Source organism: Daucus carota, chromosome 7, assembly GCF_001625215.2.
Source record: "Daucus carota subsp. sativus chromosome 7, DH1 v3.0, whole genome shotgun sequence".
In the NCBI taxonomy this organism is placed as follows: Eukaryota; Viridiplantae; Streptophyta; class Magnoliopsida; order Apiales; family Apiaceae; genus Daucus; species Daucus carota.
Genome location: NC_030387.2, coordinates 26,800,409 through 26,822,603, shown reverse-complemented (window position 1 = coordinate 26,822,603; position 22,195 = coordinate 26,800,409). Strand labels below are relative to the sequence as shown.

The 22,195-nt window shown below is 35.7% G+C and overlaps 3 long non-coding RNA genes across 5 annotated transcripts; 1 reads left to right on the top strand and 2 right to left on the bottom strand.

The window, feature by feature from the left end:
• Positions 1 to 391: 391 nt before the first annotated feature.
• LOC135148057 (uncharacterized) lies at positions 392 to 3,271 on the bottom strand. 2 transcript variants are annotated; one of them, XR_010285922.1, is made up of 3 exons: positions 3,207 to 3,271; positions 1,736 to 1,827; positions 392 to 661 (listed from the first exon to the last, which is right to left on the bottom strand). It is a non-coding gene; the product is annotated as an uncharacterized LOC135148057 (long non-coding RNA). The 2 variants fall into 2 exon arrangements; XR_010285921.1 differs by lacking the exon at positions 1,736 to 1,827 and having other exon boundaries at positions 392 to 665.
• A 6,753-nt stretch (positions 3,272 to 10,024) lies between these two features.
• LOC135148053 (uncharacterized) lies at positions 10,025 to 12,904 on the bottom strand. Of its 2 annotated transcripts, XR_010285907.1 has the most exons (3): positions 12,840 to 12,904; positions 11,369 to 11,460; positions 10,025 to 10,294 (listed from the first exon to the last, which is right to left on the bottom strand). It is a non-coding gene; the product is annotated as an uncharacterized LOC135148053 (long non-coding RNA). The 2 variants fall into 2 exon arrangements; XR_010285906.1 differs by lacking the exon at positions 11,369 to 11,460 and having other exon boundaries at positions 10,025 to 10,298.
• A 3,698-nt stretch (positions 12,905 to 16,602) lies between these two features.
• Positions 16,603 to 20,234, top strand: LOC135147842 (uncharacterized). The gene is made up of 2 exons (XR_010285727.1): positions 16,603 to 16,783; positions 19,776 to 20,234. It is a non-coding gene; the product is annotated as an uncharacterized LOC135147842 (long non-coding RNA).
• The last annotated feature ends 1,961 nt before the right edge of the window (positions 20,235 to 22,195 follow it).

Genomic DNA, 22,195 nt, shown 5'->3' with positions numbered 1-22,195 from the left:
CGCCTCTGTTGAATCTGAGCAGATGGCTACTTGTGTAGTTTGACCGTAGTGGAGCGTAATTAAATCTAAAACATAAACTATGGCCTCAATTTCTGCTTGTAGGCTGCTATCAACTTGAACTGGAATAGAGAAAACATGAATAATTTTTCCGAGATTGTTGAGAATTCTACCTCCAATAGCTCCTCTGAATGGTCCGTCATTAATTTGACCCCATGCACCATCGGTTGCGCACACAATCTTATGAGATAGAAATTTATACTTCCAGTACTCCTCACTAAGTCTATTCTGGTATATGTTAATCGCTCCTGAAGGGTTAGATTTCCACAGGGGATCTGTGGCGCCCTCCAAACCCGGGTCAGAAGTTTGGGGTCCACATCTCAACATAAACCTGTAATTAATGATATAATATATATAGTGACCCTTCACTGTCCTTGGATCGCAACAGGTTAAAGTATAAAACAAGCCACAACACAACTTTAATTATTACAAACCCAAATCCCAAAATAAAAACTTAAATCTTACAAGCTTACACGCCATTTGTGTCTCGTTATTCAAACTAGTACATATATGAAAAGCCAGGTGCTGCTGATAGCTCTCTTCATCTCCTAGCCTGGAATCCTGACCTTACTACTAGCCTGAGGGTCATCGTTACCAACTTTCTCTGCCTTCACTGGAAAGAACATAAAATACCGCAAGAGTGAGCTAACCAGCTCAGCAAGGATAACAATATCAATTTAAAATATTAATCATAAGCTGAAGGAAACCAGTGTCTCAAGGAATCAATCTCAATACCAAGATTTGTTTTTAGAACATTGATTAGAATTGGATATTAAATTTATTTTAAAAATCAAAGGTTAGGCTGCTGATCAGTCAGACACTAACCCCGAGCAGGTCCCACCATGCTCGTTTATTGGATCCAAGGCACACATTGGCCTAAAGTGACCACTCATCTGGTCTGACCATTCATCTGGTCCAAGTTTAGAAAACTATCCAATTCTATCACAATCAAGATGATCAACAATATTATTCAATAAAATAAGAACATCAATATCATAAATAAATTTTGAAGCAGAAGCAACTATTATTCAAAGTGTCTCAAATGGATCTCAAAGGAGAAATGAGAATTATCTTCATGGTTTTAGCAAAGAATCAGATATTGCCTTATAGGATGGCAAAGCACGTCAAAGTTTCGTGTTTACATGAAGGAGGGTTCTAGGTTCACAAAAGAATCCAAGTATAAATGAATACTGTTAAGATCAGGAAACTGGAGTTTATGGAAAGAATCAATCAACTGTAAGTTATATGTCATAACAGATGTTATTTGGGGTCGTTCAACTGGTTACGGTCTGAAATAAAAGTGATTGATAACTGGTTGAGGTATCGAGGGTATATTTTTGAAATGAAATTAGGTTGTTATGGTAATCATTTAGAAGTTTTAAAGATGGAAGGTTTACAATTGAAATAAGTTTCGTAGCAGGTATCAAAGAATCGGTCAAAGGTTCAAGAATCAATAAGGTAAGTAATCCATAATATAGTTCAAGAAATCTGGTTGAAGGTTCAAGAATCAATAGGATAAATAATCCATAAAATAGTTCAAGAAATTTGGTTGAAGGTTCAAGAATCAATAGGATAAATAATCCATGCGATAATTCAATAGGTCACAGGACTTCATCAGAAAGTTCACTAAATAATCACAACAGATACAACATATAATTGAAGGAAAGTCTGAGGGAACTTGCCTTATATAGCTGATCTCAAGTTTCAACTACGCTTGCTCGCTATACTACTCTATCACCACTTGCTTTCCCTTCCTACGTCTCGCTTCTTCTGCTAATCACAACAATTCTTTATCAATATATGATCTCATACTATTCTTATCATCCTTTATTCGAAACGAGCTTCTATCTACCCTTCGTTTCACCCAAATCCGATTTACGGATCAAAAGATATGTCAAACACAATTTTATATCAATCACGTAAACACATAACATATCAATCAGATAGCACATAGCTCATATCACATAAAATATTTAATAAAATATATTTTTCAAAAGAGGTTTGAAGTCAAACAGACTTTTCTGTATTTATTAAGAATTTTTAAACATTTTTCGGAATTAAAACGGTCAAAGAATCATTTTATAAATAAATAATCCATTTCTGGATACTCGAAATCAAGTCCGAAATCATTTGAAATCAATTAACGAGCTTCAATCATATTTTAGAATAATATTTTAAAGCTCGAAACTATTTTTCGGAATTTTAAAATCATTTAAAAAATATTTAAAATCATTAAATCCAATTAATAAATCAATTAAAATCAATTAATAATTAATTAAAACAATTAATCAATTAATAATTAAATTAATTGACTAACTATAATAATTAATTACTAATTAAAATTAATTAATAAATTAAATCAGATTTATTTTTGAATTAATAAATAATTAAAAACAATTTTTGAAATTAAAATAAATGATTTTCGAAATTAAATTTAAATCAAAAATCATTTTTTTAAACTTTTAAAAAAAATCCAGGGTTTGAATTGCAAGTTTTGAAAACTACAGGGTTTGATTTGCAACTTTGGAAACTTCAGGGGTCTAAATGTCAAAAATGAAACTGGGGTGGCTAAACTTCACCACCTCCAAAAGTCCAGGGGCCAAACTGCAATTTTGCAGCCGCCGCCCCTGGCTTCGCCGGAGGTGGCGATTCCGGCCACCAATAGCCTCCAAATGGTGCAGATATGGAGTATCAAGCCTCCCCAACTCATCCATACAATCGATTTCACCAGAAACGGCCGGAATCGACCGTAATCGATCGAAGAAACTCGCCGTCGCCGGCGAGTTTTCTTTGAATCGATTCGTTCGATTCACGAACCTCAGCTAAGATTTGAAGCTATGTACACGTTCCTGAGATCACAACCAACATGATGGTATCATCCAATTTCACTTCTACCTCCTAGATTAAATAACCCTAATTTCCAATTGAAAACATTCATCGCGCACATAAACCCTAATTCCTGATTTCGAAGATTAAACCTCAAATTGAACACGTTATTGAACTCCAAGTCAAGCATATGATATACCAAAATGATCAGGAGAAGATTATCTACAACATACAATCATCAAAACATATAAACAACTTCAAAATCAAAAATCTCTAATTTAAATTAAATGACTTCGAATTTAAAACCTTAAATCTCTCCTCACCTGCGAATTTCTTGATGTTTTTGATGACCCAATCAGATTCTACTCCTCAAAACCTTCGATTTGAGTACTTGAACGCCAAAATCGGAGTCCGATAACACTTCCAAATCCTTGTTTGAATCTCAAGAACGCGATAAACTCTCTCGGGAATTTCTCGGTTTTAACTAGTTTTATGATTTTCGTAATGAAATAAAGTACGGTTAAGTATATTTATACTTATGAATAATTAGTACCCCTTTGGATCATATATAGCATGAAAATACAATGTTTAATAGCTTTATACTAATAAAACGGGTCCAATTGGTACCGGTTTTCGAGATAATCATCAAAACGGGGCTTTTTAATCCGTCATTAGTACGCGGGTCCCACCGTCATTATGACAAGATAAGGATAAGTATAAAATATCTAGTTTCACGTTTATCGATACAACCGGATAATTATCGAATACCGAAAGATTCCGCCGGACCGGCTCCGGAACAAACCGTACTCCGGATCGAAAAAGTCAAAACATGAAAAGTGTCCGGAATGGTCAAATTAAGCTAAAGGTGAATTTTGTTGAAATTTTCGGGAAGTAAAATCTCGGTACCGTTACAGGTTGACGGTTTTCGGAAAATCAAAATAATTAGTGATTAATTAAAATATACATAATTAAATCCATAAATCAAATATAAAATCATCTGACAATACATAAATCGATATGAACATATCTAAATAAACTATATTTTGTACTGAACATATAAAAATTGATATTACTCAAATTTAATCAAAAATACTTAACTAAATTAATAGAACAGGAACCAATTAATTCACAGAAATTCATATAAAATTCATATAATATTCATTAATCATCCAGATAATTACACGGATAATCCCAGATGTTACATCCTTCCCCCCTTAAAAGGATTCTGTCCTCAGAATCGCTTAAGTAAACAAATGAGGGTACTTTTCACGCATATCACTTTCTAATTCCCAGGTTGACTCTTCAACCTTCGGGTTTCTCCACAGTACCCTTACTAAGTTAACTACCTTGTTTCTTAACACCTTCTCTCTCCTATCCAAGATTTCCATTGGCCTTTCTACATATGATAAATCTGCCTCGAGTTCTATCGGCTCATACTCTATCACATGTTTCGAATCTGGATTATACTTCTTAAGCATCGATACATGAAAGACGTTATGGATGTGCTCCATGTGCGGGGGTAACGCCAATTCGTACGCTACTTTGCCTACACGTCTCAAGATTTCAAATGGCCCTACGTATCGGGGACTTAGCTTGCCTTTCTTTCCGAATCTGGATAGTCCTTTCCATGGTGACACCTTCAGTAACACTGCTTCTCCGTCTTCAAATTCTACGTCCTTCCGGAATTGATCTGCATAATTTTGTTGACGACTCTGTGCTGCAATTAGTCGTTTCTGAATAATTTCAACGACTTCCTTTGTTTGTTGTACTAATTCCGGTCCCAATACCTTGCGTTCTCCGACTTCATCCCAATATACTGGTGATCGACATTTGCGTCCGTAAAGAGCTTCATAAGGAGGCATCCCAATACTTGCATGATAACTATTATTATATGCAAACTCCACTAAAGGTAGATGTTCGTCCCAACTGCCTTTGAAATCGATTGTGCAAACACGTAACATGTCCTCGATCGTCTGAATAGTTCTCTCACTTTGGCCGTCTGTTTGTGGATGATATGCCGTACTCATATTCAATTTGGTGCCCAAGCATTCTTGAAAACTTTTCCAAAATCTTGAATTAAATCGTGGATCTCTATCTGATACAATGGATACGGGGACTCCATGACGAACTACAATCTCTTTCAAGTACATATGAACTAATTTATCCAAAGAGAATCTCTCATTGATCGGAAGAAAATGAGCTGACTTGGTTAATCTGTCCACTATCACCCAAATGGCATCATGGTTTGCTTTGGTCCTTGGTAATCCTACAATAAAATCCATAGCAATATGTTCCCACTTCCATTCTGGAATCTCTAAAGGTTGCAATAATCCACTTGGTCTTTGGTGTTCTGCTTTCACTCTTTGACACGTATAACATTTACTTACCCATTCTGCAATCTCTCTTTTCATGTCTGGCCACCAATAGTTCTCCTTTAAATCTCTATACATCTTAGTGCTGCCTGGATGAATTGAATACTTAGAATTGTGTGCTTCCTGCAAGATATCATTCTTTAACTCTGTTACCGGTGGAATCCATATCCTGGAAAAAATCTAAGAATCCCTTGATCATCTTTCTGTGTACATAACTCTTCTCCTACTAACTTGTTTACATCCTGATCCATTACTTCTTCCTGACACTTCTTAATCTTTTCTAATAGCTCTGGTTGGAAGGTCATGGTATATACTGCTATCTTTGATGGTTCATGAATTCTTACCTCGATTTCCAACTTCTGAAACTCTCTATATAACTCCTCTGGCACAGTCAATACGTTTAACCTCTCCTTTCTACTTAAAGCATCTGCTACAACGTTGGCTTTTCCTGGATGATACTTAATCGTACAATCATAATCCTTAATCAACTCTAGCCATCTCCTTTGTCTCATGTTAAGCTCCTTCTGGGTAAAGATATACTTCAAACTTTTATGATCTGTATAAATCTCACATTTTTCTCCGTACAAATAATGTCTCCATATTTTTAATGCAAATACAATAGCTGCCAACTCCAGGTCATGAGTAGGGTATTTCTGTTCATGAGGTTTCAGTTGTCTAGACGCATACGCAATAACTTTATCATGTTGCATCAATACACATCCTAATCCTTTATAAGAGGCATCACTATAGATCACAAAATTTCCTTGATCATCTGGAAGGGACAATACTGGTGCTGACACTAATCTCTTCTTCAACTCCTGAAAACTTTCTTCACACTTCTCATTCCATATGAACTTTTCATTCTTTCTAGTTAACTTAGTCAGTGGGGTTGCAATTCTTGAGAAATCCTGTACAAACCTTCTATAATAACCTGCTAACCCCAAGAAACTCCTGATCTCTGTGGGGGTCTTTGGTCTTTCCCAATTCATTATAGCTTCAATCTTTGTTGGATCTACCTTTATTCCTTCACGGCTCACTATATGTCCTAGAAATTGAACTTCTTGTAACCAAAATTCACATTTAGAAAACTTTGCATACAACTTCTCCTTTCTTAGTATCTCTAAGGCTGTTCTTAAATGCTCCGCATGCTCCTCAGCCGTCTTAGAATATATCAGAATATCATCTATAAAAACAATCACAAACTTGTCCAAATACTTCTTAAAGACTCTATTCATTAAATCCATAAAAGCTGCTGGTGCATTCGTTAATCCAAAAGCCATCACTAAAAATTCATAATGACCATACCTTGTTCTAAAAGCTGTCTTAGGTATATCTTCAGATTTGATTCTGAGCTGATGGTATCCTGACCTAAGGTCAATCTTAGAAAAATATTCTGCTCCTTTCAACTGGTCAAACAAGTCGTCAATACGGGGTAAAGGATATTTATTCTTGATAGTAAGCTTATTAAGCTCTCTGTAATCTATGCATAACCTCATACTTCCATCTTTCTTCTTTACAAACAACACTGGTGCTCCCCATGGGGATACACTCGGTCTAATCACTCCCTTTTCCAATAACTCTTGTAATTGTTTTGCCAATTCTTTCATCTCTACGGGTGCCATCCTATACGGGGCTTTGGTTATCGGCTCCGTTCCAGGTGCTAAGTCAATTGCAAATTCTATCTCTCTATCTGGAGGAAGTCCTGGTAACTCATCCGGAAACACGTCTGGAAATTCATTCACTACAGGAATATTTTCAAGTTTTACGGGTTCCTGACCTTTATCAATTACATAAGCAATATAGGCTTCGCATCCTTGACGTAACATCCTTTTTGCTTGCATCATGGTTAAGAACTTCTTCACTTGCTTTTGTCCTCTAAACGTTATTATCTTATCGTCTGGTGCCTTTAGCATTACCTTCTTATTTTTACAATCTATCTGCGCACTATGTTTAGACAACCAGTCCATCCCTAAGATTACATCAAATTCCCCCAACTTGAAAGGTATCAAGTCGGCACAAAACTTATTTCCTAAAATCTCAATTTCACAATCAGGGCAAACTCGATTAACGGAGATACGATTCTGATTAGCTAGCTCTACATTCATAGCCTCATTCAACAATTCAACCGGACAATTCAACTTATCAACAAAAGCTTGAGAAATAAATGATCTAGTGGCTCCGGAATCAATTAACACCTTAGCATTTAAAGAGTTTACGTTAAGCGTACCTGCCACAACATCGGCATCCTGAATAGCATCCTTCACTGACATATCAAAAACTCTTGCCCTAGGAGGCTCATTCACTTCTGGAACAGTTCCCATGATTCTAAGTGCATTACTAACTGGAGCTGATGTTTTGCAATCCCTAGCCATATGTCCCTGCTTCCCACATTTGAAACATGCATATCCTATAGCTGGAGCTTTACTTGTCGAGCTCTTATTCCCCTGATCTCTTATCGCTGATGGGTTCTGACATTCTCTAGAATAATGTCCTTTCTGGTTGCACTTAAAGCACACTATGTTCGGCTTGTTACACACTCCTCCATGTCTCTTGCCACATATCTGGCATTCTGGTATAGAAGACCTCTGCTGATTAGCCTGATTTCCCATAATGAAACGACCACCTTGTCCACTACTGCCTATATTCTGTTTCTTAAAATTAGAACTCCTTCCTGCTTGAAATTTCCCTTTCTTCTGGAACCTCCCCTGATGGGATGGCCCTTCTCTATTGTCTGGCTTTCTCTTCTTATCCTCTTTAGACTTCTGAAACAACTCATTTTCAGCCTCCGCAATCATTGCCTTCTCAACCACTGCCGCATAAGTCTCCAATTGCAAAATAGCTAACTTGCTCCTAATCCAAGGTTTCAGACCTTGCTGGAACCTCTTCGCTTTCTGCCTATCGGTCTCTACATAGGTTGGCACAAACCTAGCCAATTCCGCAAACTTATTCTCATATTCAACCACAGACATATTTCCTTGTTTCAGCTCTAAAAAGTTCAACTCCATTTGATCTTGAAGAAACCTAGGAAAATACTTTTCTAAGAACAGTTCCTTAAACCTCTCCCAAGTAATCTTAACTGTGCCTTCCATATTCTTCACAGATTCCCACCAATACGTTGCTTCATTCTTTAAGTAATGACTAGCAAACTTTGTTTTCTGATCTTCACTTGCTGGAACTAATTCAAAACACTTTTCCATTTCTTTTAACCATGTTTGGGCTGCAATGGGATCTGCTGAGCCCTTAAACTCTGGAGGATTAACTGCCTGAAAAGTTTTAAAAGTTACCCTAGGATTCTCTTGATGTTGCTGTTGTCGGGTAAGATGAGCAGTTTGTTGTGCCAAAATTTGAATTAGTTGGGCCACAGCAGGATCTACTGGGCCTATGTTGACATTCTGGTTATCATTGTTATCATTGATACTGTTGGTGCCTTCAGGATCACTGTTGGCACGAGTATGTCTTGTTGGAGGCATTCTGTAAAGAAGAAACAATTCACTTAGTCGTTTTAAATCAAATTCTCTTTTTATAAAAAGTTTTTGAGAAAACAGAATTATACATTTTTGAAAACATTTTTGAGATTGTTTAACTAAATAAATTGCATGCTTCTTTACAGAATGTAGAGCAATAAAAGAAAAGGGTTCAATATTATCACAAGAGTTTATGATTGGTACTGAAAGTAAAGTAAAGTAAAGCAAGTGCGATAAAGTAAAGGACAAGACTGTAAATAAAAGATGATGATATATATAAGTCAGTGCTGGAGATACAAGCGTCAAGCGCTTCGTCAAAAGTAAGGTACAACAACAGCAACAACAAGGCTATCACCTAGTCAGCTCGGTTAGTCTATATATACATGTCAAAATCTGCTGACAACCACAACCACATACCCGTCATCTAGTCAGCTCCGCTAGTCTATATACATACATGTCAAAATCTGCTGACCTGATACATACTACACACTACACACTAATGTACCTGGCACCTCCGCTCTACAACTACTATCATTTAGCTCCCAGGAAAAGTAGGACCTCCAAATGTGTCCAACTCTTTCATTATCCAAATAGCCCAGTCTGCTAAGTCACCATAACCCTCAGCCACGGTATTAAGCTTTGCCATCGCATTCATTCTTACATCCACAATCCTCTGCCTCAGCTCTCGTTCAGCTCTACTAGGGTCCATCATCTGTATGATACGCTCCATCTCTCTGACCTGCCCAAGTAAGTACTGACGCTCCATCCTCATCGCCTCAAACTCATGATAAGGAACAGGGTCTGATGCAGGACGGAAAGAAGTGTGGATAGAAGAACCTCGGGTGGAACTAAGGGTACTGGGTGGGGGTCCACGTATAAAAGGCCTAGCATGATAAGTCGAGGGTATCTTTCTGGATGGAACAACTGCTGCTGCGGCCAACACATCCTCTAAAGAGGGTGAAACAGGCTGGCGAAGCTCAGGTCTCTGAGGAGGTGAGGGTCCATTAACTGTGGTGTCTGAATGTTGTGAATATGGAGGAATGATAGGGTCGGACATCATAAATATCTGCAAATCAATATAACAGAACACCTATAAGAATTCCTGATAGCACAAGAGCCTACTTCTCACTAATACTCACCTCTCACGTTCTATCTATCTATCACTCATTTCTAATCCTAAACCTCTACCCAACCTAACCATCTAGGCTTGTTTCATTGACTTAAAACCTGTCGCTCTGATACCAACCTGTGGCGCCCTCCAAACCCGGGTCAGAAGTTTGGGGTCCACATCTCAACATAAACCTGTAATTAATGATATAATATATATAGTGACCCTTCACTGTCCTTGGATCGCAACAGGTTAAAGTATAAAACAAGCCACAACACAACTTTAATTATTACAAACCCAAATCCCAAAATAAAAACTTAAATCTTACAAGCTTACACGCCATTTGTGTCTCGTTATTCAAACTAGTACATATATGAAAAGCCAGGTGCTGCTGATAGCTCTCTTCATCTCCTAGCCTGGAATCCTGACCTTACTACTAGCCTGAGGGTCATCGTTACCAACTTTCTCTGCCTTCACTGGAAAGAACATAAAATACCGCAAGAGTGAGCTAACCAGCTCAGCAAGGATAACAATATCAATTTAAAATATTAATCATAAGCTGAAGGAAACCAGTGTCTCAAGGAATCAATCTCAATACCAAGATTTGTTTTTAGAACATTGATTAGAATTGGATATTAAATTTATTTTAAAAATCAAAGGTTAGGCTGCTGATCAGTCAGACACTAACCCCGAGCAGGTCCCACCATGCTCGTTTATTGGATCCAAGGCACACATTGGCCTAAAGTGACCACTCATCTGGTCTGACCATTCATCTGGTCCAAGTTTAGAAAACTATCCAATTCTATCACAATCAAGATGATCAACAATATTATTCAATAAAATAAGAACATCAATATCATAAATAAATTTTGAAGCAGAAGCAACTATTATTCAAAGTGTCTCAAATGGATCTCAAAGGAGAAATGAGAATTATCTTCATGGTTTTAGCAAAGAATCAGATATTGCCTTATAGGATGGCAAAGCACGTCAAAGTTTCGTGTTTACATGAAGGAGGGTTCTAGGTTCACAAAAGAATCCAAGTATAAATGAATACTGTTAAGATCAGGAAACTGGAGTTTATGGAAAGAATCAATCAACTGTAAGTTATATGTCATAACAGATGTTATTTGGGGTCGTTCAACTGGTTACGGTCTGAAATAAAAGTGATTGATAACTGGTTGAGGTATCGAGGGTATATTTTTGAAATGAAATTAGGTTGTTATGGTAATCATTTAGAAGTTTTAAAGATGGAAGGTTTACAATTGAAATAAGTTTCGTAGCAGGTATCAAAGAATCGGTCAAAGGTTCAAGAATCAATAAGGTAAGTAATCCATAATATAGTTCAAGAAATCTGGTTGAAGGTTCAAGAATCAATAGGATAAATAATCCATAAAATAGTTCAAGAAATTTGGTTGAAGGTTCAAGAATCAATAGGATAAATAATCCATGCGATAATTCAATAGGTCACAGGACTTCATCAGAAAGTTCACTAAATAATCACAACAGATACAACATATAATTGAAGGAAAGTCTGAGGGAACTTGCCTTATATAGCTGATCTCAAGTTTCAACTACGCTTGCTCGCTATACTACTCTATCACCACTTGCTTTCCCTTCCTACGTCTCGCTTCTTCTGCTAATCACAACAATTCTTTATCAATATATGATCTCATACTATTCTTATCATCCTTTATTCGAAACGAGCTTCTATCTACCCTTCGTTTCACCCAAATCCGATTTACGGATCAAAAGATATGTCAAACACAATTTTATATCAATCACGTAAACACATAACATATCAATCAGATAGCACATAGCTCATATCACATAAAATATTTAATAAAATATATTTTTCAAAAGAGGTTTGAAGTCAAACAGACTTTTCTGTATTTATTAAGAATTTTTAAACATTTTTCGGAATTAAAACGGTCAAAGAATCATTTTATAAATAAATAATCCATTTCTGGATACTCGAAATCAAGTCCGAAATCATTTGAAATCAATTAACGAGCTTCAATCATATTTTAGAATAATATTTTAAAGCTCGAAACTATTTTTCGGAATTTTAAAATCATTTAAAAAATATTTAAAATCATTAAATCCAATTAATAAATCAATTAAAATCAATTAATAATTAATTAAAACAATTAATCAATTAATAATTAAATTAATTGACTAACTATAATAATTAATTACTAATTAAAATTAATTAATAAATTAAATCAGATTTATTTTTGAATTAATAAATAATTAAAAACAATTTTTGAAATTAAAATAAATGATTTTCGAAATTAAATTTAAATCAAAAATCATTTTTTTAAACTTTTAAAAAAAATCCAGGGTTTGAATTGCAAGTTTTGAAAACTACAGGGTTTGATTTGCAACTTTGGAAACTTCAGGGGTCTAAATGTCAAAAATGAAACTGGGGTGGCTAAACTTCACCACCTCCAAAAGTCCAGGGGCCAAACTGCAATTTTGCAGCCGCCGCCCCTGGCTTCGCCGGAGGTGGCGATTCCGGCCACCAATAGCCTCCAAATGGTGCAGATATGGAGTATCAAGCCTCCCCAACTCATCCATACAATCGATTTCACCAGAAACGGCCGGAATCGACCGTAATCGATCGAAGAAACTCGCCGTCGCCGGCGAGTTTTCTTTGAATCGATTCGTTCGATTCACGAACCTCAGCTAAGATTTGAAGCTATGTACACGTTCCTGAGATCACAACCAACATGATGGTATCATCCAATTTCACTTCTACCTCCTAGATTAAATAACCCTAATTTCCAATTGAAAACATTCATCGCGCACATAAACCCTAATTCCTGATTTCGAAGATTAAACCTCAAATTGAACACGTTATTGAACTCCAAGTCAAGCATATGATATACCAAAATGATCAGGAGAAGATTATCTACAACATACAATCATCAAAACATATAAACAACTTCAAAATCAAAAATCTCTAATTTAAATTAAATGACTTCGAATTTAAAACCTTAAATCTCTCCTCACCTGCGAATTTCTTGATGTTTTTGATGACCCAATCAGATTCTACTCCTCAAAACCTTCGATTTGAGTACTTGAACGCCAAAATCGGAGTCCGATAACACTTCCAAATCCTTGTTTGAATCTCAAGAACGCGATAAACTCTCTCGGGAATTTCTCGGTTTTAACTAGTTTTATGATTTTCGTAATGAAATAAAGTACGGTTAAGTATATTTATACTTATGAATAATTAGTACCCCTTTGGATCATATATAGCATGAAAATACAATGTTTAATAGCTTTATACTAATAAAACGGGTCCAATTGGTACCGGTTTTCGAGATAATCATCAAAACGGGGCTTTTTAATCCGTCATTAGTACGCGGGTCCCACCGTCATTATGACAAGATAAGGATAAGTATAAAATATCTAGTTTCACGTTTATCGATACAACCGGATAATTATCGAATACCGAAAGATTCCGCCGGACCGGCTCCGGAACAAACCGTACTCCGGATCGAAAAAGTCAAAACATGAAAAGTGTCCGGAATGGTCAAATTAAGCTAAAGGTGAATTTTGTTGAAATTTTCGGGAAGTAAAATCTCGGTACCGTTACAGGTTGACGGTTTTCGGAAAATCAAAATAATTAGTGATTAATTAAAATATACATAATTAAATCCATAAATCAAATATAAAATCATCTGACAATACATAAATCGATATGAACATATCTAAATAAACTATATTTTGTACTGAACATATAAAAATTGATATTACTCAAATTTAATCAAAAATACTTAACTAAATTAATAGAACAGGAACCAATTAATTCACAGAAATTCATATAAAATTCATATAATATTCATTAATCATCCAGATAATTACACGGATAATCCCAGATGTTACAGGATCAGCAGAGAAAGGAATAAGCTTTGACACTTCGCCCCATTTATTAACCCTTGTGAAGACCAGTTGAACCAACACCGATTTCCGGACCGAATTTGATTGAAAAACAAGCTCGTTTCGAGCTAACCAGATTGACCATACTGCTGCTGCAACTACCGTGTGCCAGATTTTTGCTAACGCAGAAGAACCCTTTAGATGCATGAGATTATGAATGGAGAATCGGTTGATTTTGCTAAAAGTCTTGTTTAAACTCCACCAGTTAGCAATGAATTGCCAGACCCATTTTGCAGTGTCACATTCCCAGAATAAATGGTTTAAAGTCTCCTCCACATTGCCACACTTCTTGCAATTGGGATTCACTGGAATTTCTCTAGAATGCAGGAAATGCTTGGTTGGCAGGACTCCCCAACAAATTTTCCAAAGAAAAATTTTAATTTTTGGAGGGACTTTGGCGCTCCAAATAACTGACCAGATTCTAGGACTAGTAGTTTGGAGTGAAACATCTGCAATCATATGCTTCAAAAGAGACTTGGGGGTGAAAGAATCACCCTTAACCAACCAGACGAGTCTGTCACTTTGCTGTCGAAGACAAGTGATTTCGACCAGATTAGATAAGAGAGAGGCTTGAGATAAATCTGAATCCAATAAAGGGTGAGTCCAAATACCCTCATTTTGCCCATTAGTTCCCCATTTTGACAAGAATTCTGAGATCGATTTAAACTTCAGGTTCGATAAAGAATAGAGCCTAGAGAACCTGACTGTCAGTGGACCTTCACCTTGCCACCAGTCCTCCCAGAAATAGATGGAGGTCCCATTGCCAAGTTCCCACTTGAACTTGTTGCTGCATAACAATGTCTCAACTGCCCTGTTTTGTCGAAGACAAGAGATGTCTTGAAGGATCGGAGAAAGGCCTGGGCTTCCTGATAAAAGATCAAGATTAAACCTTAAACAATCTCCATACTTGCAACATAAAATCTTATTCCAGAGATGGTTTCTTTGTGAATAGAAACGCCACCACCACTTTGCAAGGAGCGCAATATTCCTGGATTCAAGAGGGACTATTCCCAGACCTCCCTGAGATTTAGGTGTACACAAGCGATCCCAATTCAAAAGGTGAAGTTTCCTTGACCCTTCTGTCTTACCTCCCCACAAGAAGTGCCTTCTCTGCTTATCAATGTGTTGGATGGTTTGCTTGGGCATTTTATACAATCCAAACCAGTAAGATGGAATACTGTCAAGAACAGATTGTAGCAAAATCAGGCGACCTGCCATTGATACAGTAGATGAATTCCAAACCCTGAGTTTTGAAGTAATTTTTTGTTCCAACGGCTTCCAGAAAACAGTCTTCTTTGGAGATTTTCCTATTGCAGCACCCAGATAGGTAAAATGATCAGAGCCAATGTTACAGCCGAGGCACTCAGCCCATTGTAGCATTTGTTCTTGATTTTCCTTGAAGCCATAAAGCGTACTTTTCCCGTAGTTAATTTGCAGGCCTGAAATTAGCTCAAAGATCTTTAACGTTACCTTAATACCTTGTATTGAAAGTGAGTCATTTTTTAAGAATAAGATCACATCATCAGCGAACTGTAGGTGAGTTAATTTATCTCCACAGCCTGCAATCGAGACACCCTCGAACAACCCTATTCCATGAGCTGAATCAAGCAAGCGAGATAGAACTTCTCCAATTATGTTAAAAAGCAGAGGAGATAGAGGGTCTCCTTGACGGAGGCCTCTTGTTGGGTGGAATTCCTCCGTGGGGCTACCATTCACAAGGACTGATATTCTAGATGACTCAAACAACTCTCTTATCCAGGCAATCCACTTTGTGTCAAAGTTCATGATTTCCAGAACGTGAAACAAAAAATCCCATTTTATGCTATCAAACGCCTTAGCAAAATCTATTTTGAGGATAAGACCTTTCCTCTTAGCTGTTTTCAAGGAGTGGTAGATTTCAGAAGTTAGAAGAATGCCATCAGATATCTGTCTGCCTTTTACAAAAGCTGTTTGATTTGGGGAGATCAACTTTTCCATGTATAAACTCAATCTTCTTGCCAGAACTTTTGAGAATAGCTTCATGCTTGAATTCATCAATGAGATTGGACGGAAATCTGAAGGTGTAGAAGGTGTAAAATATAGTAGTTGAAATGTCCTCATTAAAATATAACAGATGAAATATAACTATTAGAATGTTGTTGGAAAACCGTTGTTAAAATTTAGTAGTTAGAATTTCAAATTCAAAATACTAATTAAATTTTATTTTTATATTGGAAATAAATACAAGGAGCAACACTGGAGTAAAATATTTTCTGTGTTTCTTATAATTTATGGGTTCATTATTTTATTATATTTTAGAGAACTGAGATAAGGAATGTCCTCGCAGATACTTCAATATAATATATCTTATTCTTTAATTTTCTATACTATCTCCGTCAAACTCATTTCTATACATTTCGTGTTGCTAATACGCATTTTAGTGCTTATATAAATACCGGGTTATAACTTGTTTTAAATTTTTTATTTAAGAATAAGAATTTTTAAAATAAATTTTTTAATTCAAAATAAAAAAAATTAAAATAATTTATAAACCCATATTTTATAATGATCTTAAAATACATGTCCGAACAATTAATCTCAAATATTAAAGCTTGATGACAAAAATGGAGTATTATTTTTTAAATTCAAATAAAATTATGTTCATCAGTACCCTATGATCTGTTAAAGTTTGTTTATCAATTTCAATTTCATAATTACTGATAAAATTAAAAGTAAAATAATTGAACTACAAAATAAATATAATTACCTGTAACAAAATATGAAATATATCCAAGGGTGCTGAGCACACGCGACGCGTGTCACCAACCGCCATATTGCAGACACTCTCACAATTTAAAAATGTTAAGGAACCCAATTTGTCCAATCATCTTTAACTCTTGCTGTATAAACCAACCTATAGAAAAAAATAACATAAAAATAGTTACTAATAAAGTTGTGTTGGAATCTTGCAGAGCTCTCTCACCAGCTGCAAACTAAACAACAGACAAAGTTACAACTACTGTAAAGAAAAGGTAATCATCTCTGAAGATAGTTCATCTTTGTATGTATTTAACTTGTTTTAGATGTTTATTTGTGTGTATAGAATCATGGGTTGACTGCTTTTTTAGCTGTGTTTGACTTGTGAACTGTAAATTTCTGCACTTTCGATGGGGTTTGTTTTGATTGATGATATGGGATTCTTGATTTGTGTGCAAGACTTGATTTTGATTGCAAGTTTGGGTGTGATCAGGGGGTTTTTGAAGTTGGATTGAAGGGGTTCTTGATTTGATTTTATTTTGGTTGTTCGTGTGTTAGGGTTTTAAAAGCTGTGGTTTTGATTTGTGAGATTTTTTATGCTGGATTGTTAGGGGGGGTTTCGTTTTTTTGGATTTGCTGTGGAAATTTGTAGTTGCAAAGGAAAAAATTTACCCTTGTGTTGAACTTAGTTGTTGGATTATGTAACTTAATTCCGTTTGTTGTGTATCTGTTATTGTCATTTCAGTTTGATGATTGTTTTTAAGGTTATACAAGATTTATGGTAGGAGCTTACAGCGACGGAGATCAATCTATTAATATGGTCATGAATTTGCATTTATTCATTTTAGACTTTTCTTGGTACTGGAACTCTGGAAGAAATAACTCACAATTAGATTCACATGGTTGTTGGCTTGTTGGTACTGGTCAGGTGCCTATTAATTGGCGGCTTTACAGATATGACTGTTATTGTTCTGCATTAAGTTGTTTCAGCATATTGATTGCTTACTGTAACCCATTCTATACAATTCCTAATTTCTCTGTACCAGAGAACACTTGCATTCCAATGTAGAAATTCTCAGTATAGACCTTTCCAGAGAACACTTGCATTTGATACACCCCCTTTTACTTCCACACTTCAAGCAATTTTACATTATCTCAATTCAGTGCAAGTTTATTAATTACGATTATATTTCCCAGGTTGCAAAGATATGGATTTTTATTTTTATTGAATAATTCTATCCCTTGGGCCAAGCTATCTTCAATATGTGAAATACTCTCGACATGTGCGTATCATTACCCTCTTAAGAAAAAATAATTCTGTCATGTTGATACAATCTTAGTGTAGATATGAATTCCATGCATGAATTGTTTTAAGAAGCTGTTTCTTGCTGATAAATTTAACGATTGAGCCTTTGCTTTACTTTGACCTTTTATAACCAACATTACAACCTATAAGATTATGGGAAGAATACTTTGATCTTTGATACTGTTACTGCGTTTTCTCTTATTTTCTATTTTTATGATGCGTTTCTAGGTTTTCTCACCTACCCTGCAGACAAAAAGTTTGTTTCATCATTTTTTGTTCTTATGCACATATCGACATGTTGCTTCTTTCCATAATAATTATAGGCAAAGTTGATTTTAACTGACTGTAAATTAATCCAAATACGAATTTGACAAAAAGAGTTTGTTTCTTCTTTACTTTATTCTTGGGCTTTTCATCTTTATGGTGATGGGAATGAACTGAAACATAATTCATGGCTATGAATGTTGATTGTTTCGTTTTGATTTTCCATGTACTACATGATCATAGTTTGACAGTTTTAGTGGTTCACCTTATGTACTCTAACTCGTATTTGCAAGATGATATGCTGTGTAAGTGTTTTATCGGATTTAAAGATGGAGATTTATTTGCAAGATGATATGCTGTGTAAGTGTTTTATCAGATTTAAAGATGGAGATTTCATGGAAAACAGATGGCAGAGCAAGAGTGAGCATATCTGTTTACTCTGTTTATAATATGGTCAGCAGAGGCAAGGTAGTTATAAGTGGTGCTATGTTGTGTTATAGCTGGTAAATGGTGATATTCGTGGTGCAATCATTTTATGTGGTGTAAGTGTCATAATCGTGCTCCTGTCTTCATGAAGGTCACTATCATAGAGTTTTGAGTGTTGATTACTGATTTGAGCAAAACAGGAGTTCATGTTCCTATCTTGTTAAAGCTGTGTTTAAATGGTTCTATGGCAAGAAGGGTCTTTAAGATTAATAATTTATAGTTTGATCACCTTTTCACAATAGGTTCTCCTATGAGGCTATGTATTCACGTTCCACTGTCTTCAATTTACTTATAAGATAAATTACACTTCGGAATTGTTGTAACTAAATAGTTTTCCTAGGGACGTGCAGTCTTTAGCTCAATAACATTGGTATATTCCAAAATTTACAAAACTTTGACATACTAGTTTAGCTTGGACTAGTTACATAAGAAACTGAATGTCATGTGTCAGACTATATCAACTTGCTAGTGAAATGATTATTAGCCTAATCCGTTTTGACCCGGCTTTTATGGATTGTTAAGGTCCATAACTCATTTTTGTTTTGTTTTATTTGTTATTTTTTTTTCATGTCATGGTTCCGTATAGACGGTCGTTTCTTGTTGGACAGAGCTCTGTTCATATCTGATATTTAGTGTTGTTAAAATGTCCTTTATTATACTTGATGATAACTACAGTTTCCTATCTTTCTGTTGATAGATTGTACTGTCGGTAGGTGTGTCTAATATGCTATGTTTGTAAAATCATTAATACGTAAAGAACGCGTAATTTTATATAAGAACCGAAGTTGTCTCAAGGATTTAAGTTTACATAAGCTAATGGACTCAATAAGATAAATAGGTAATTGCCTAATGCCCACTTAGTGTATGTCATCTGATCTTTACCGGATAGAAGAGATTGGTCTTGATGGAATTAGGGTTTTTTAGAAAGTATAAGAGGGGATTGAAACCACTATGGCTACGTAATTCGTTAATAACTGTTCGGTGGCCAGACTACAACAAGTATAGGTACCCCCAAATGAGTCTTGTACAGTCTGACGATTCTCCAGTAGTCTTCTGTAAGAGAAAAGATCAAATAAGAAGTGCTGTTCAGACAGCTTTATTGATCATAACTGACACCAATGTCTGGTGTTTCTTTATACAATAAACAAACATATGAGCTTATATGTGCTTATGATTCTTCTTCTGATATGATACCAATATAGCATTTGCAGGAGCGTCTCGTCGTTATATGGATAAGAAACAATCTGGAAAGGAGGCTGCTGAGGAACTGACTCGGGAGTCACTAATTGCCATCTCTTACTCTGTACCGGATACGGATAATTCTGAGGAACCTTCCTACCCCAACAAAGGCAGTGACAACGAGATTGCAGATCTTAAGGATGAAAAAACTGAAAATATTATATCTGAGTTAATCTCAATTTCCTATGCAGAATTGCCTGAGATTAACACCCCACCAGTTTGTCCTGAAGGACCCAAAGCTTGAGAGCTTAGCCTTGCATCAGTTATCTAACTTATGGTTGCTATATGTATACACAGAACACACAAGTGTATGATGTTTTTTCTGCTTAAAGATAATATGTTATGCTGACCTAGATTTATGTTCTGTATGTGGATAATGCGAATTGTGCTTCTCCCGGAATTAATACATTAGAAGACCTTTTAATTTTAAATGTACAAATAGGCTTATATAGTTGGTGTCCGTCTTTACTATCTTCTATAGTGGAGTCCGTCTTTTCTATCTTCTATAGTGCTGCTGTAACATCGTAAACAATCTATTGTTGGAGTAATCTAATTTGCTCCCGTCCATTGCCAGGTGTATTAGAAGTATCAGTACCATGTTTTGTAGCCAAAGGTTAGTCATAGTCTCATAGAGATCCATCAGCATCAACCAGAGAAATATTAATTGGAGTTTTTGGCATTTCGCTATTAATGCTTTTATTAACGCGCCTGTTTTCTTGCTTCACCTGACTGTTCTTGATATACTATTGGATAAATATTTCAAAATTTTACTCTCCATGTTTCCTTGTTCCAGTAAATTGTTCTTGATATATTGGTTTGACATTTTGAATTTAGTTGTGCTTACCTTGTTGCTGTTAGTTGGTTTGAGTGAATATGGTACTAGTGGAAGTGATTGATAAAAATGAGAATGTGGTGCTGTGCTCCGGCAGCATTCATGGAATGGTTTGATTCTTCTTAAATTGATACTGCTTTGTAATTGTGGAATGTCTTCATTATGGTCCTTTTACATTGATAAGGAAGGAGATTATGTTTGTTTCCAAATGATTAATGGAAATGAGAACATGGGTAAAACGATGAAATCTTTTAAAATTTTGAAAGCAGGGTCATGTTCTTACAACCCTTATTCTAAGGAGCACGGTTGGATAGCTCAAGTGGTTAAGAGCAAGGTTCTATTTTAACGATTGATTCGCGCCATTCTTTGAAAGCATACTAAATACATATTAAAACTGAAAATATTAAAACTAGAAGTTATATAAATTAAATATAAAAATATATAACAATGGCCTCTTATAACAGTTGGCCCAAGTCATGTTCATGAACCTTGTCAAAACCAATAATACTGAGATTTTTAGATGGAAATAAAAGAAGTATAGGATCCGTTTTGTTTTCACTTTGATTCCAATTTTGGACCGAAAATTCTGAAATAAAATTATATTTAAATTATGTTTCTTTCTGCGTGTTTTCATCTTTTTAAAAAGCTAATTATTTGAAAATACTACCCCCTCCGCAGGACCGCATATAAAAACTTTTCGGATATGTCAGGATTGTTTATAACATGAGATAAATTATTAATTTACGTCTAAGTCTAATTTATAAGACTAAATATAGTCATGAGTGATATTGTTGGTTTCGTATTTATGAGTACTAAATTTTTATATTTTATATTGACATGAAGTTAAAAATATTAATGATCAAAGCGTATGTTGGCAAAAGTGATAAGAATAAAGAGGAAAAATATTTTGGGACGAGGGAGTAAAACCTAACCAAAAATAGGAATAAAAACTACTCTCTCCAAACCAAACCAAACCAAACCAAACATACTCAGTATATCCCGCTTAGAGGAGGGTAAGATGTACGCAGCCTTGCCCTTACCCTTAAAGTAGAGAGGCTGTTTCCGTGAAGACCCCCGGCTTAGTGCACAACAAATAAAATAGTGTGTGCTATAATAAGAATATAATACCTTAGCCCATGGCCTTCTTCACATGGGACTTACCCAAACATTTTTGATTGGCGCTAATGCATCTGGTAATGACTGAGCTGAACCCTCCCTTAAAACATACACCATAACCCTCATAATCTCTGTGAGACACGAGACCTAGTCTCAACTACTCTAATACGCCGTCTCCAATCCTTCTTATCTAATGTCATATCACCTGTGAGATTTAAAGCTCCCATGTCCAAACTTAATTGATCAGCCCATGTCCGACGAGGCCGACCCCTCTTTCTCTTACCCGAACTGATATGTGTTCTACTCTCCTAACCGGTGCTGAGTTACATTTACGCCGAACATGTCCATACCAACGTAAACGTCCCTCCCTTATCTTCTTAGAGATAGACTCAACACCTAAAAGACGTCGAAAAGTATCATTCGGTATATGATCTGTCATGGTGT